Genomic DNA, 13,954 nt, shown 5'->3' on the forward strand with positions numbered 1-13,954 from the left:
TTGCCATTAATATACAACAGATTTTGTAATGTGTTTTTGGAAGTAGGATTCCCTTCTACCTTCAGAAACTTTGGCCATGCAGGAGGGCCTTAATTCTGTACCAAAGCCATTACTGTTTCAGATTTGAGTTTGTCATTAATTTGAAGCTGAATTCAGAAGCAGTACAATTTTGTTCCAATGAAGATATGAACCAGCTTATCCTTCTCAGAAGGAAGGATTTCTTACAGTAGTAAGTTTGTCACATGTGGAATTTTAAGCCTGTAGTTAACATCAAAGTAAGGACAGGGGGTATGTTTCAATAACTGACATAGTTTTCTAAATCTGTGACTGATTTATTGGAACCCACCAGCACAGGAAAGTCTAAACTGCTGATGCCAAGTCTAAAGAAACCCTAACAGTAGTACTAGAATTGACTGTGTTTCTGCTAATAGATACTACATTCTCCTTTTCTTTATAATTGTAAATTTATTAGGTATAAATCTGCATATTTTTAATTATAATTTCAGTGAATTTTGGGAGAATTAAAAATGTAAAATGGTTTTGTAGTCAGAAGTCTTATTTGATGGTTCAAAATCTGTGTTTCTCTGGTTTTGATGATAAGTACAAATTTTGTGACGAGGCAGCCATTTGTGGACTGTTCTTTAAAAGACCCTTAATTAGATTTAGTCTTCCTAATTTTATCTCATTAAGTGCTAAATGGTTTGTCTCTAGTGACTGTTTAACAGTCTGGATGATTTAGATTGTATACTTACTCTTTTTTGGCCCTTGTCTGAGATAAGAGAGTTACAATGTTGGCTGTAGAGATTTCTGATTTTTTTAAATGACAGTTAAATTTTATGGCAATACTGAAATTACTTTATTTCGAGCCTTGTGAAATATTTTCCCTTTGAAAACACAATAATTTATTCTGTAAAAGTTAAAATGCTAAGGATTTATAATGCTATAAAAATATTTTCTGGGGATTTCTTATTTTAGTCTTGCATTGTTCTGTAAATCTACTTGACTGAGAAAGGAAACAATCTTTGGGAGTTGACCTTGGGAGGCTGTTAGGTGCTCTGTCACTCTCCCTCTTCACCAGGACAGGAGAGACAATAAGATGGAAAAAAACTTGTGGATCAAGACGGGAAGAGGAAGTCACTCAGGCAAGATCAAAACAGACTTGGGGAAAATAATTAAATTTATTTCCAATTAAAATGTAGAGTAGGATTGTCAGAAACAAAGGCAAAACCTAAACCACCTCTCCCTTACCTCTCCTTTCCCAAACTCAGCTTCACTCCAGCTATTCTATCTCCTCCCCCCAAGTGGTGCAGGGGAATTGGCAGTGGGCTTGTAGTCAGTTCCTAATTTGGGTTTCCTTCTCCTATCTCCTCATGCACTTCCCCCGCTCTTGCTTGGGTACCCATCATGGGATGCAGACCTTCAGAAACAGGCTGCTTCAGCAAGGGTGCCCCATGGGTCAGAGATGCTGCCAGAAAACCTGCTCCTGTGTGGCTCCTGTGGGCTCCAGGCTGCAGCTCTGGCTGAGACCCTTCTCAGCCGTGGGCTTGCTGTGGGTTGAAGCTTCTTCCAGGGCTTTTCCACCTGGGGTCCTCCTGCAGATGGGTCTCTGCTCCACCATGGACCTCCATGGGCTGCAGGTTCCAGCTGCCTTAGCATGTTGTTTGTCGTGGGCTGTAGGGAATTCTCAGATCCAGTACCATAGGACACCTGCTGTCAGCCGGACCCGTAGTGACAGGACAAGGGGTAATGGTTTTAAACTAAAGAAGGTCAGTTTTGACTAGGTATAAGGAATGAGTTTTTCACATGAGAATGGTTAAATGACGGGACAGGTTTTTTGTAGAAGTGGTAGATGCCTCATCTCTGTAAGCATTCATGGTCAGGTGTGAAGAGGTCGTGAGCAATTTGTCCTAGTTGAAGATCACTCTGATCATTGCAGGGTAGTTGGACTGACCCTTAAAGTTGTGTTTTGACACTTGGTGACTGTGTGATCGTGGCTGCCGAGCTCAGCTGTGCCCTGGGGTGGGCCCGCTGGAGCTGGCTGGAGCAGCTGTGCTGTCACCCTAGAGCTCGCCTGCCAGCACCTGGGCAGCTGCACACCACAGAGGCCGAATCAAGTGTACAGCTGAACAGGGGGTACCTCTGATTGACAGGACACCCCAATACTGAAGACAAGACGTGGTGCAAGTTGTTGTCAGAATTAGGAGACATGAAACTATTCCAGACTAGGAGTTCCACTGGTGACTTTGGAATACATAAAGGCTGTAATTGTTTAATTTAAGGATTCCCTGTTTATGCAGAAAAAAAAAATTGCAATAATGTCTTGTCAATGAAATGCATAATTTCAGACGTGTTATTACAGTTGATATTGTTGATCTAATTCAAAACAATATGGAGGCTCTGAGATCTTTGCTTTTACTGCGTGATGGAAAGTCTGCTATGTCAGTAGCTGAATAATGCAAATTTGATGTCTGCTCAGCCCGCTGGGTTGATACCTGGCAGTTTTCTTTTTTGTGTAATTCAAGATGTTTTTCCCCTGTCTCCTTCAATGGCATTACTGTTATAGCACCCTTGGTAATTTTCCATAAATATTTTCTTCCTTGAAATTGAATATAATTATAATTTTGGTTTTTGATTAAAATGTTAACAAAGCTTTGACATTTAATTCACAGTGAATTAGATATCTTTAGTGTTATTACAGTATAATTTTCAGGAGGACATTTGGGTTGAGGTGGCTCTAGGTGAGAAGCAGGTTTGGACAGATGCTTTGTTGCACTTCAGAGGGACATTGCAGGTTTCCTTGCAAAAGGAACTTGTACTTTGGAATGTGGCACTCAGCACTGAACTGATGGCATTATGCCAGGAGCTAAGAGACTTTCTTAGGGCATGAAGCTCATTCTGACTTGCCTGAAATGTTATCTATTCTCCAGAGACACAAGATTGTCATTATTAGTATAAAACTACTATTTTAATAGGTCTCATAATAGTAAACTGTTAAAGTCAGCAGCCTGAACAACATCAGATTCAGTCCTTATAAGAAAAACACTGACACCTTACAGGAAAGAGAAGTAATATTAAATCAGTTGGGTCACACTTCTTTCCAAAATAAGTGATTTTTAAATTATTTTGTGACTGAAAGTGAATTTGATTGATGATTGATAATTGACTGATTTTAGAGTCCCCTAACATCAGCATGGTAATGTAGAAGTATCTGGAGCAGTAGAGGTGAGGAGAACTTACAGCTAGAAGCAAAGTCAAAAGAGTACAGTGTGTAAATTTCAGAAACAGACAAGAAAAGGCAGTTATAAACCTTTATGAGTGACTCCTTGTGTCTCCCACTTGAGAAGTATGCACAAAGTATTTTATATTGAATAAGTACACTATTTTTTTGTTCATTTAATGTGTTTATCTTGTGAGCAAGTGCATGCTACAGTATGTCATTCAGGGAAGCTGATCTGAAGCATTGAGTTTTTCTGAGCCCTGGATGGCATGAGGGCAGGAAAATGAAATTATCTGGGCCTTTAAAAATTCTGAGATGGGAAATATTTTAGTTCAGGAGGAAAATGAAAAACTGAAAACAGAAACCAAGAGTCTGTACGCAGCTGTGACTGTGTACAGACTTTTGCTTCTGGGACAACCTGAATCTTGCCACCAGGTTTCTTCTGTTTTGTGTGTGTATTTACCCTGCTGCTGAGAACAAAATATTGAGGCTGGCAAGTAGAATAGACTTGCACAGTTGGGTGATGAAGGAAAAGAAATCTACAGGTTGCTTCCACAAGTACTTTGTTGTGCAAAATGATTTCTGTTACCTGGTTGTCTATCAGGGCCATATTCACCAGATACTGTAGAAGAATGTCCCTGCTGGTATGCAGTGTGACAGTAATACAAAAATCAATGGGTGAGTATTAACTGGAAGCAGAGGAAAACGGTATTAATCAATATGATTAGTTCAGCTGTGGCTTTTTGCATATTTTGTAGGAGGAGGTAGAAGAAAGATAGTGCTTTTCTGCAGATAGAACCAGCCTACCTTTGTGGGATATCACTGGAGAAAGTGATAAATTTTCATTTGAGAATTAACACTGTGGGATAATCATAGATATATTACTATTGATGTTCCTGCTGCAAGGCTAAGTGAGAGCTCACAGTGGAGAATGGGGAAGGGAAATCAAAGCAGGTAATGCTTGAAAATGTGATCCACTAGAGAGGAAATGCTTTCAAAAAGACTTTTAGATTAGCCATCTTACCTGCACTGTTGAGGATAGTTCTGGCTGAGACTAGTTTATCTTCCTCAAGGCCTGGGAAAAGGATGTTGCAATAAGCTCTGCAGTTGCTGTAAGATTTCTACAGCAGATCATAACAAGATTTTTTGGCCTGCGATGTTTATGAAAACTGTTCAGCAGAGTGTATGAGTAAGAGTGCCCAGCATAGTACACAGATGTTACAGATCATGGAAGAACTTGTAACAGCTGCCTTTTCTCCATCAGTAATCACTCTGCCTTGAGGAATGGAAGCCTGTATTTCTTAGTGGCTGCAGAGCCTGTCTCTAAGAACAAGGGATTGCAGCACAGCAAGAACTGATGCTAGAATATTATTGATGGCTTACCTGCTATCAACTAATTATTGCCTTCTCTAGTGAAGCCAGAAATTGTCGTGGACAGAAGACATCATTTATTCTTTTTTTTTCCCCCGCTATTTACCCACCACAAAATAATAAATTGCAGAAGTTTTCTCTCTCAAACCTGGCCCAGCTCTGTTTTTACAAATAGTGGCATCCCCAAACGCTCCAGCTCCTGTACTGTATTTTTGCACTCTCAGATTCCCCAAGTTTACAAGTAATAACATGTTTTGTGATTTCTGTTTGTCTGGTCTAAAATCTGCAGCCCTCAATCTCAGTATCAAGTGTCATTCCTGGCACCACTTTCGTGGTGGGTGAATGCCAAGGATTTCAAGACCTCTGGTCATCGGTGCAGTGGTACCTTTGCTGCAAAGACCTAAGTGATATGAAGAGCTGAAAGTGCATATATTCAAATGCACCATTCAAATCCCCCCCTTTTTTTTTTTAAGCCATTGGTGTGAATTTTGGAGGCTTTTTGAATTTTAATAGTTGGTTTAGTAGTTTTTATTTCAGCTCTTTATTCCAAGGTAAAGACATCCCGTGTGTTGGGGCAAGTGGCACATGTTTGCACTAATCTCACCAGTTCCCCTTCTGGTGTGGTGCCACACCTCAGGTCCTTTGGTCACAGATCTCAGGAGCCCCCCTGCCTTGCCAGTAAATAATTCCAACAGGCTGTGAAGAGTTTCCCTGAAGGAAGAGAGACTGAATGACTTCTGTCAGGACCATTTTAAGAGTTTTAAAGCAATGATCTTTGGAATAAGTTGGAGCAAGAAAACATCCAGCTGTGATCATCACATGTCATGGCAGTGAGTTCTGCATCATTTAAGGTTTCTGGAGGTGAAATTCATGAGCCCCCTGAGCTGTACAGTTATGTGTAAGGTTGTATGCAGTATCTATTTCCAGAAGATTGTTTTACAGATCCTAATTTTATAAAACTCTTACCATTGATGTCCTGCCTGTATGAAGGCTGTTGCTTTTTGATCTTTGTTCTCCAACTTTACAAATATCTTGTATGTTTATTGTACATTTGATTTTTTCCCCACTTTTCAGAGAATGGAGGAGATACATTAAAGTATGTGATGTACAGTACATTTTCTAGGTCTACTTGTGTGTATGCACAGATATGTTTCTCAAATCTATTGCTTTCCCCTTATGCAGATCAGTTCTGAGACATCTCCACTTTATTGAATGGCTTTAAAAACCAAAAATAAAGCCATAAAGACAGACTGAGATTTTGTTCTTGGACAAGCATCAGAATATAATTATGCTTAGCTCCAGTTAATAACCAGAATGTATGTAGAGCTTAAACTGGCCATTAATGGTGTACCTTTTTTTTTTCTAGACCATGCAGGCATGATTTTTCCTGTGAAACTCCTTTTAAAGTCTTTATTGCTGTAAGTATGTCTTTGAGGGGGAAAGTGTTTTTCAGCATTTCAGTGTATTTGCTGCATGACTGATGCAGCCTGATATGACTTATCACAACATGACTTGTCATCAGAAAAAAGCTGAGAAAACAAAAGTGAGTTCCTGGAAGCTAATGCTGAGAAAAGAAGTGCTAAGGGCAGAGCAAGAAAAATTCATGCTTTAAAAAATGGCTTCTCTTTTCATCATCTTGTTCTCTTTCCACATAAAGAAAAAATGGATAGCTAATAGAAACTTGTCAAGCAGTAAACTTTTAGATCAGGTCTTCGATTTAGAGGCTGTTTTCTAGTTATCAGACAAAGGAAAAAATGCGAAGAGTATTGCTTTAGTTCTTTTTTGGGGAGAAGAAGGGGTCAGGCATTAAATTCTTAATAAAGGAAGAAAGCTGATAATGAGCAAAATAACTGTGGAGGTTGTAGATTTTAAATATTGTTGCATTTTTATCAATCACTTTTGGTAGTTGGAAGGTTGAAAACATTTATTTTTAGTACCCTAATCTCTCAAGATTGAATTTTAGCATGCAATTTTTAAGTTTTTTATAATTAATTTTGTAAGTTTCTGCTTTTACAGCTGTTGTTCTTCAGCTAAAGAACTTTGTGGAAGTCAAAAATAAAGCACAAATCCAAATATTCTTTTTGGTTAAAAAGAAGTATTTAGTAAATTTCTGCATATTTAAGAATTTGAATACACTCAGGAGCATGATCATTTTACAGAAGTTCTGCTGCTAAACTCTTGTATGGCAAGATAAGAAGATGGATTAAAGCATTCTTAACTGGTGTCTGTAATGAATTGAATTCTGAATTTAATTTAGGTAGAGTGAGTTTATCTGCATGGTAGTTATACCGAAAACAAATTTGAAGCCTTTTGGAAGTTATTTCAAGGCCTCCAGGTGTTAAATGGGGGAAAATTTAGTGCAGCCACAACCTATCACACCTGTTCTTATGTTTCAAAACATAGTCTGTGCCAGGTCCCAAGTGTTTAATATAATTTTTGCTAGCTTTCTTCTATTTATGTTGCACATATAAGGTAGGATTCTAGTGCTAGGGACCGCTGATGGGAAGTTGATATGTAACAGCATAACTTCCGAATGAGTGCTGCATTATTTTAGCCAGCTACTTTCAGTTCATGATGGGAGAGAAAGCATGAGCAGAGACAGGAGTCCAAGTCTACCAGAAAACTGCTGGAAAGGAGAACTAAAGAGATGCAGCGTGAAGTCAGTAACCAACATTTATATGTTAAGCGTATTTTGTGCATCATGCAGTTGAATGCATAAAGTTTCTTTTCCTTCAAAGACCCAGTGGGCACAGAGTACAAACTGCGAGGGGGGTTTGGTCCAGCTGACTAATTGACGTCCAGTCTCACTCATTATGTCATTGCATTAACTTTTATTGTCATTGGATCCTGAGAAATGTGAATATTTGGCATGAAATTTTCTGAGTCTTGGGGTTTTCTTGATGGTTTTAAAGATTCATGTGCTTGAACCTTATTAGAATCACTCTAAAGAGAGAAACTAATTTTATTATGTGTCACTCGCAAGCATTTCCTAATTATATATTTTATTGTAAAGTCTGTAATCATAATATTTCTTAGTTGCAGTTCAAACACAGAGGAAGAACAGCAGGGAACTTCAGATGTAGTTTAGCAAAAGAGTCTGTATTAGAAATTTTTCAGTTCAATTTCCTTTCTGTGCCGGATTTTATGTATTTTATTTCCTAGTTAAGGGAGTTTAAAGAGATGGCTTAATAATGTTTGATAATCCTTTCTGAATTAATTCAAAGCGACCTAATACACTAAAGAGCATATGAGTCATTTGGAAAAATTTAAAAGTTGCCTATTTCAATGGATGTTCTTCTTCTCTGAGTATATCTTTTGTTAGTGAATTCTGCCAGCTGTCTACTAATTTTTAAGGAGTTCTAGTGTATCACAGGTTAATAGCTGTCTTGAAATTTTCAATAGATTTGGAGTTATTAAGGATAAAACCCAGACATAGTACAGATGGGTTCTTTTACTTACATAGTGCAAATGCAGTATGTCAGCTTTAGAAATCTTATTGAAGCATAAAAATAAAAAAAATCAATTTGGGATAATGTTTAGTCAGTGTTCTGTAATGACGTGGAAAATGTACTTAACTCAAAATTAGGTATAAGTTGTTATTGAATTGAGAAGATGAAAAAAATTTGCATCGGGAAGATGAAACAGATTTTGTTCTGATGTAATGTGGGTTAATTTGTTCATTGAGACTCCCAGCTTTTGTATTTCCAGCATTGTAGCAGAGATTTGTAGCAGAGATTTGTTGGGGGTTTTTTTGCAGCTGGCAGATGTTTCCTTTTGGCTGTGTTGCTGTTTTGTAGTTGGCAGCTCTAAAAGTTCAGGCAGTTACTCCTTACCTTTATGAACATGTTCTTTGTGATCTCTCCGTGACTTCTCAGCATGACTGTAGCCAGCTTAATTTGGTTCTGTGAAATAAGCATCACCACCATGTCAAGCCAGTGACTCTTGCAGACAAATATCACAAAGAACAAAAAAAGAATAAATCTATAAGAATAAATCACCTAGAAATATTTATTTTTACAAGTATTTTAAAGTGTGATTGTTCTTTCTCAGATTTTGTCTCTGTGCAGAACACGTGTGTGAAAAATGCTTTTTCCTCCCCAAGGGTTTCATCTAGCTTGAGGCAGGGAGAGAAAAAGAAAGAGGATATGGAAGAACATGAATGAAATATAAACACAGCTTTGAAAGCAACTTTAGTGGTTTTACTTGTCCAAGTGTTCTGACAGAGGTAAGCCTCCCTTTCCTTGTCTAGACTTTATATGTGTTACCATATGAGTGGCATCTTGTTTCTTCAATTACCCTTCCTCCCATTTTCCTTGAAATGGATAAGAAATGTTTGTTCAGGAAATACTTTTCAGCTTGCTGGAGTGGTTTGACAATTTTTATGTTGTAATAAGTAGTGTTTGAAAACTCAGTTTAGGAACCATCTGCAAATATGTAATTTATTTTCAGATGTAGATAAATACTCATAGAAACTACCTGGCTTATTCATTTAAAAAGCCATCTTAGACTCATCACTTCCTTATTTCATCAGTGCATATCAGTTGAGCAATTGGGAAAATGTAAGATCTCTTGGAAGGGCTTAGGCAATATTTTGACTGTAAATTATTATTTTTTTTTTTTTTAATATGACTGACAATCCTGAGTAGCTGTGATTCTGTGATCTTTTCTTCATGTGGCTGGTGAATCCCACCTCTGGTATGTTGAAGTGATTTAGTCCAGTCACTTGCATGTTCCTGTAACAAGATTATGGGAACCTACTGGTGATCATCGAGTTCCCTTTTCCTGGTAAAATGTCTTTTTTTTTCCTCCATTAAATTTAACTTAAATATGTTAAAAAGGAAAGTTTGAAAAATTCTCTAGTTCTCTAGTACTCGAAAAAAGTCTAAATTATTGTGATAATTGAAAACATTTATTTTGAGGCAGATATTGTTATGCAAATATCTTCAGCCCTCCAGAGCAAGATTTCCAAACTTGCAGCATAAAAGGTGAATAATGAGGCCTAAAGAAACAGAGTGTTGTTTGAGAGGAGGAGGAAAAGGAATCTGTTTGGAATACTTGGTGTAACCCACAAAGGCAAAATTGCTGTCTTCCACAGAGCACTGAATATGAATCCTGGCTGATTTACTGCCCTCCTGGTGGGTCTTGCTGAGGCAGGCAGCTGCACAAAGTGCTTCTTTTGCATCCCATGTGTGTTGTGTGAGCTTTACTGAGGAACTGATGAGCATCAGCACGACCTGATCTTCACAGAAACAGCACCAGGTTTCTTCCAAGAGCTCAGTTGTTCCATCCATGGGATGTTCACTATGTGGGACGATGGTGTAGCTCAGGATGGTGTTGCTCAGGTTGTCCTCAGTGCCCGACGCAGCCCGAATGCAGTTTGTTCATCTGGAAAGGGTGTGATGACAGACCCAATCTGCAGGGAGCTGCAGAGGGGGCTTTCTGTGTGCCATTTCTGACTTGCAAGTCAACATATTTGCAGGCAGGTTTTGGGGTCTCCTGATCTGCATCCATTATTCTTAAAGCAACTGGGAGTGTTGAAGTTTTGCATATTCTTAGGGTAAGAGGTTTTGGCAGAAATAGTCCAGACATCACAAAATATGCGCAAAGGCAGGTTCTGCTTAGCTTTCCATATGCTCCCTGGGCCAGCCAGAGCACTTTTGAGATAGTTGCTCTCAGAACCAAAGCTGCTGTTCTTCACAAAGCTCGTGGAATTCCCAATTTTCTGCTCAGCAAGGAATAGTGTGCTGTGTTACCGTTCATGGAGTGCTGTTTTGGGTGGTGTGGTTTGATGGGGCTTTTTTCAGGTTCTTTCAGTAGTTGAAGTAGAATGAATGTCATCTGGAACCTCTGTAATTCCTGATTTCTTAATTCATATGTTAAAGAGAATATGCAGGCAGGATATTATCTGGTGGTGAAGGCAAATTTGTTTAGACATATATTTATCATTCCAAACTATGTTTAGAGGCAGGTTAGCAGATAGAAACTGAAGGACTTCTGTCTCTGCAACCAATGTGTGTTTTTCTATTTAATCTCTTCACAGAGTACTGAAAATGTTCAGTGCTTGATTTAGAAGGTTAGGGATGGAAAGGAGAGCAGCCATAACTAAAAAGGATTTATTTTCTTAACACAGTTTTTATTTTTTCATTCCTTCCATTCAGGGATGCTGACTACCTTCAGTGTTATGTTAAGTAAAATGGATGACTGTTTTTCATAGCTGCTAAGTGTGATTTCCCTTCCTCTCTTTTAATCTTATATGATTTTAGTCTTTTTTTATATTAGTGGTTGTTTCTGAGATAGAAATGTTATTAGTAATTTTGGAGAATTATTTTTTCTTAGGTTAATAAGTATCTTAGGAGTGTTCTAGATGACCAAAGATGCATAGGGGGAAAAAAAAAGGTATTTTAGTGCCTGAATACCTGGAGAGTGGCTTTGTTCTGGGATTATTTTTAAGGTTTTGGAAATATGACATGACTTCCAGTAAGTTGCCTTTACATCATCCTAATTTTCATCTTACTTAATAGAACCTGTTTTTTTCTTAAAAACTAACAAAGTAAACTTGCTCTTCTCACTTCAGGGAATCCACTTTACCTTAATTAGACTTCAAATAGCATAAAACTAGGGAAGCTAGGTAAAATAACCTTTAATTAATTCCTTTCACTATTCTCTTTGTTGGCCATGAAAAATAAAAATACTTATTTGCCTTAAAGTTTTAAGTTTGCAGTGCTTCAGCTGTGCAGTGAATGCCTAAGCTGTCTTTGTATGAGTCAATATTATCTAAATTTCACAGATATTTAGAATACAGAAGTTTTCTTCATCATTCTTTGCTCCTTATTTTAAAATTATATTTCAAAAGACTACGTCATTAAAAATGCTCCACAATTTCAATTTGATATCTTGTAAATAAAATAAAGGAGGTGAAATTTGGTACATCCTAATTATTTGACAAGGAGGACAGTAGGAGTGTCAAACCTAGTAGCTTAATAAATCATAATTTGTAACAATTTCAGTACTGGGTAATTAACATTTGAGAAAAAATCTTCTGCAGATTAGTGAACTGTCAGCATATGTGTTAATTCAAGTTTAAAGCCATGAAACAGTTCCCTGCTTCAACAGGGAACTTGGAACAGATGAGCCACTGTGACTCCTTCCAACCTTACCAATCCTGTGATTTGCAGAATAATTTCAGTTATGCTCAGGGTTTGTTTGACGCTCATAATGAAGAGCAAATCTTACAGATAAATTCCAGTACTCACTACTCTTCTTCATCTGCAGGTGTATTTGTGAATTATTTCATTACTATTTCTTACATTTTATATCTTGACATATTTTATTCCATGGAAAATAACTGTAAACAAAAACAGTGTTTGTGTGAAATGATGAATATCAAGCCTTTTTGGTGAAGTATACAGTCCCATTTGTTTTTCATAGGGCAAGACAGTAGGAAGCTTGGCAAACAAGCATAACTTAATTTGCTTTCAAAGATGTGAATGCCTCTTGAAGTGAAAAGACCCACTCTGTTGCAGATCTAAAATTAGATTACAAATTTTATACTCAAAGCTGACAAAACAGAATTGCTTCATGGTAAGTGCCATTTCGTTGATATGAAAATTATTTAAAAATCCTTTTTATGTGGCGTTTTTGGTTAAATTTAAGCTCAGATTAAATGCTTTAGACCTCATAGTCCTGTTCTCTGATGGATGTCTATCTTATTTTTTTATCTCAAAATAAAATAAAATAAAAATAAAGGGAAGTCAAGAAGTTACTGGAAAACTTGATCCACATTCCAATATGTGAAAATTCCTGTATTCTTGACACAGCTTCCCCAGCCTTAACCCGTGAAGATTTTCAAGCCCTTCAATGAATGAAAGAAATTACGGAGAGAGATCAGAGCTTCTCTGCTCCTTGTCAAACCCCATGGAAAATTCTTACCTATAATTTCATATAATTTTTATACTTGTATTTATACTACACATACTTACACAACTTTCAAACGTACATGTTTTATTTTCACCTTGCCTTTATTTCAGGCTGTCTCAGGTGACACTGGAGAGCCAGGAAGGGGTGATCTGTTAGGGAATGCGGCCTGTGGGTTGGGTGCCACAGGAACAAGGCCCAGCCAAGGCCCGGCCAAGGCAGGTGTGGTTACAGGATGCTGCACTGCTTAGCACATCTTGTTTTGTTTGCTTCTGAGCTTTCTGGTAGTTTTCCAAAGATGTGGCGGGTCTGTTGGGTGGATCTCTTTGACACTGCAGCCTTAGGCAAAATATTGTGGTGTTTGGTGCAAGATAACCACTGCTGTACAGCACAGTTTGCTGAGACTGAAAGCAGTGCTCCTTCTAATCTAGATGGGAATTGAAAAAATGATGCATCAGATGGATGTGCCCCCTAATTCAGGCAAGGCTGTTCAGGTATGATGCTTGGCCCAGGCCTGCTCTTCGTGGCAAAAGAAAATTAAATACAAACATGCCGTGTAGGCAATTCCACACGGTCCTGTACTGTCTTTCTAGATATGTCTTCCACAATAATGTTTTTTCCTGTTGATTCATCTTCCTGATAATTATTCTGTTGTTTCATAACAATTCACATTTTGAGCATTATTCCACTTAACAATGGCAGAAGACAAAGAAATTAAAAATATACAGGTGTAGTATTTTGCAGCTTTATTGCTGCTTGTCTTCAGCAGATGCTGGTTTTGCTAGTGACTTTCTTGTTTATAGTCTGTTTTCCTTTAACCCTCACATCACTTGTCAAACACAGATTTAAACTAAGACAGCTTGTTTTCCTCAAGATGGTTCCCTTTATACCTTTTTTGCTGCGCAGAGGCAGATATCTGAATGGATTACCCATGCCAAGCTTGAGCATGAGATTGATTTAGGGGCAGAAAGTGGGTCATGTCAGTCTTGCCTGAAAAATATAGTGAGATTTAGATGACCTGCTTTACCCAATGGTTCAATTGTGATTTACTAAAACAATTCTTAAAATAGATAATATATAATTTTAACTCTCCTCTAAATTATACCTTTGCCAAGGCAAGTACTAATTTAAAGAACATTAATATATTCCCTCCCAGTTTATTGATCAGCAAGTCAGGTATCACATCTTGGAGAGACTATTAATTTAATGTCTTCCATTATATAGATATATATATAAAGGTGGACTAAAGAGGTGGAAAAAAGAAGTTCCTGCCCACTTGAAATATGTGTGCATCTGGGACAGCTGTGGTGGAGTGGCAGCACAGCAGCTACACAGTCTAGCATGACAGGTAGACCTACAGCTGTAGATTGCATAGCAGGCATTCCTAATTTTCCCTAGTAGCACAGTTCCTAAATGCTATCATTAATCACTTTTCTCTATTTAATCTAAATA

General features: G+C 37.8%; 1 protein-coding gene across 4 annotated transcripts in view; it reads left to right on the plus strand.

The window, feature by feature from the left end:
* The window catches only part of PRR16 (proline rich 16), a 139,017-nt gene that overhangs the window by 22,193 nt on the left and 102,870 nt on the right, over positions 1 to 13,954 (plus strand). The window contains exon 2 of one of the 4 annotated variants that reach the window (XR_009115936.1): positions 8,691 to 8,813. The exons of the other annotated variants lie outside the window; for them this stretch is intronic. The gene's annotated coding sequence lies outside the window, so the exon portion shown is untranslated. The remainder of the gene's footprint in view (positions 1 to 8,690; positions 8,814 to 13,954) is intronic. 4 annotated transcript variants of the gene reach the window in all.

The sequence above is a fragment of the Melospiza georgiana genome, chromosome Z (assembly GCF_028018845.1).
Source record: "Melospiza georgiana isolate bMelGeo1 chromosome Z, bMelGeo1.pri, whole genome shotgun sequence".
Taxonomy (NCBI): Eukaryota; Metazoa; Chordata; class Aves; order Passeriformes; family Passerellidae; genus Melospiza; species Melospiza georgiana.